Below are 3,051 nucleotides of genomic sequence, written 5' to 3' on the forward strand. Positions count from 1 at the left end.
GTCAAGTTTAGTATGCCGTGGGTAATCCCCACTTAAATGGGCATTTAATCACCCACTATAAATGATCGTTAAAACACAATACATCGAGTAGAATTTGCGAAAGATCCAGGATAATTGTTGAGAATAGTGGTAAATTCGAGGAGCATGTTCAAACAATAATGTGTAAAGCTTTTCTAACTTGTGGATCGAATTGTCGAACTTTAAATCCAGTTGTCTGTTAGCAATGAAAGCGATGTATAAAAGTGTAACGTAGCTCAGCCCCATTTGAGCGCCGATCACAACAACAGGAAAAAATAAGATTGGAAAGGTACAACATAGCTTCACAAGAATATCACTGGTGTAAGCCACCCAGCATGTTGGGAAAGACCTCAGTCCTTGGGAATATACAGCATTCATTGAGGATAAAAAACGATATTTATCTGATTCTCCTAACATTCAATGTTTTTTTCTTCTTTTTTTGTTTGGAGGACTTCCTACCGCTACTAGGAATGAAATCCCTAGCAGATCAAGATGAAAGAGTTCATTTTTATTTCTGTCATAGTTATAAACAGGGTGGCGCATAAGTCTTTGTATGATTTAAATACCAAAATGCAGTGAATTTTTTTGGGTGCTAGGGTGGGAGGGATGAGCCTCGCCCGGCCAGAGAAGCTAGCCGTCACCTTATATTGTTCCGATAGGTAGTTGCATAGTTCGTATCATCGCATCTACAAAAAAATCGACGACCTTGAATGCATAAGAATGGGCGTGATTTATTCGATATAGCCTCCTTTAGCCTTAATGACTCCATCCAGCTTCTTCCTGAACGTCTTGCACCTGGCATGGACCACATCCGAGGACAAGTTGGCCCACGCCTCGTTGATCCTGGCCTCCAAGGCCTCCTTGTTGTTGTGGTACGTTTGACCCACCTTCCTCTACGGCAAAGTCCATCATGATCAGGTGTGGAGAAGAACGGGGCCACATGTCTTTTCCCAGAAATTGGCAAACGACCTCTGACACCAGTCCGGAACCCGGTTAGTTGTTCGAGGCGCCCGGCAAATCAAATGCGAAAGGAGTTGTTGAGCACACCGGGAGCAAATAAGTGATAATTTTCCAATCTGGCCGCATTATCATATCAATGTTTATTGTTTATTGTTGTTTATTGTGCATGCCACTCAGATCACCCAAAGGATGGAAGAAGAGTATTGGCGAGTAACATAGAATAAAATAATATATAGAATTCAAATGAAGTGCAAGCTGAAGCATCATCAAGTTATTACCTGGTCTGGCAATGTAAGCGAGTTCTTAGACAAACATGAAAGTCGCTACAGATACTGCCCTGGTCGTAGGACACAAAAGTAAACAGGTGACTTCCACCAACCCCTCCAATTCGCTTCGGGGATCCCCTGCTGAATGGGTTGCTTGTATCCGAAGGATCTTGGAAAGCCACATTGGTCTCATTCATTGTTGTGCTAGAATGTAGAAAGACATTTTCAAAATTAGCCGGAGCTGGAAGCAATTGTAATTTTCATTCTCCTCTGCCTTGTCTCCTTGCGGACAAACGAACGTAAAAGGACGAGAGTGCGCTCTAAGATGCCTGACTTGAACAAGGTATTTTTCGTTGAACATCTTATTGTTGATACATTATAACACCATAAATAGGCCACCAACTCTTGTGAAAGTCCTTTCAAATCCCAAAACAGTAAAATTATCCATACTTTTGGCCTCTGAATTGAAATAAACAAGGAGCTATATGTTGTTTACCTGTAGCATACCAGCGACTTTTTGTGATCGTCGTTTTCCATTAAATTGACCTGAAAAAACTAAATTTGGATGGATGGATGTATTCCATCCTATATACGGTACATAGGCATACTTACCGACAATAAACCATTTCGTACCTCTACTTTCTTCCAAATGTTAGGGCTTTCACTTAGATCCTTACAGGACAGTGGCCAATCATTGGATTCAATCCACGGCAACTCTTGGAATTGCAACATGTTCAAATAGATATCCTGGTTGATCATCAACCCCCTAGGGAGGGGGGGGTCCTGAAATTGAGAACCTTGCCTTGGATCCCAATGTCATGAAGTCTATTAACAAAAGGCCATGATCTACTTTATCAAAGGCCTTGGCAAAATCAAGATAAACAACCTCAACTGACTCATGTCTCTCTAGCTCCTCAATAATCTGTTCTGTATGTTTAATCAGTTGGGTAACCGTCATGATTTTGTCGAACACCTTCGCAATAGACGAAGTGAGAGAAATCGGCCTATAGTTACTGGGGACTGACTTATCTCCCCCTTTAAAAATTGGAACAATGTGAGCTAATTTTAGTGACGATGGAAACTTGCCCTGATCCAAGATTTAGAAGAAAACAGGAGAAAGAACCAGAGAGCATCTCATCAGAAACTGAGATGTCACGCCATCAGGACCAGGAGAACTTGAAAGCCACAAGTCCTTGATGGCCGCTAAAGCATCTTGATCTATAACTATAAGATCATCAATTTGCTCAATGTGACTAACGTCATCAATGTCAACAGATTCGTCATTGGAACAATGAGCTGTTGCTTCTGAACTCAGTGGGGTTGAAAACACACTAGAGAAGTGATCTCCAAGCATGTTAGCCATAGTCTCTACATTGCTAACGGCTTCCCCATCAACCTCAAAAGGCCCAACAGAGTGTTTCATCTTTCTTTTAGAGTTTGCATAACAGAAAAAAGCCTTCAGATTTGATTTGTCCTCCTAAAACACCTTACTCTCAGTTTGTAACTTGTCATTTTCGATAAAGGCCTTAATCTCACCGTGAATTACGTCCACCTTTTTTTGTAGACTACCCACAATTACTGAATTCGAAGTGCTCTTCAGCCTTTTTGTTAGCTTGTGACTCTTTTTGAACAAAGTCTTCCGATATTTTGGAATTTTTGTCCGTGTACCACCTGTCGGTAAACATTCAGAGATTGCTAAACTGGAGCAAACTTCCTTAAAAACTGCAACTAATTTATCAATGGCTGCATCTATGGACGATTCCTGTTTCAGAATTGAAACCAGTTCCAGGTCTTCTAATCTTTCCAT

At 41.1% G+C, this 3,051-nt stretch overlaps 1 long non-coding RNA gene across 1 annotated transcript; it reads right to left on the reverse strand.

Moving 5' to 3' along the window:
* Positions 1 to 509: 509 nt before the first annotated feature.
* LOC131879994 (uncharacterized) lies at positions 510 to 1,936 on the reverse strand. The gene is made up of 3 exons (XR_009373218.1): positions 1,878 to 1,936; positions 1,741 to 1,799; positions 510 to 1,448 (listed from the first exon to the last, which is right to left on the reverse strand). It is a non-coding gene; the product is annotated as an uncharacterized LOC131879994 (long non-coding RNA).
* Positions 1,937 to 3,051: the final 1,115 nt, after the last annotated feature.

This window comes from Tigriopus californicus, chromosome 5, assembly GCF_007210705.1.
Source record: "Tigriopus californicus strain San Diego chromosome 5, Tcal_SD_v2.1, whole genome shotgun sequence".
NCBI classification, from domain to species: domain Eukaryota; kingdom Metazoa; phylum Arthropoda; class Copepoda; order Harpacticoida; family Harpacticidae; genus Tigriopus; species Tigriopus californicus.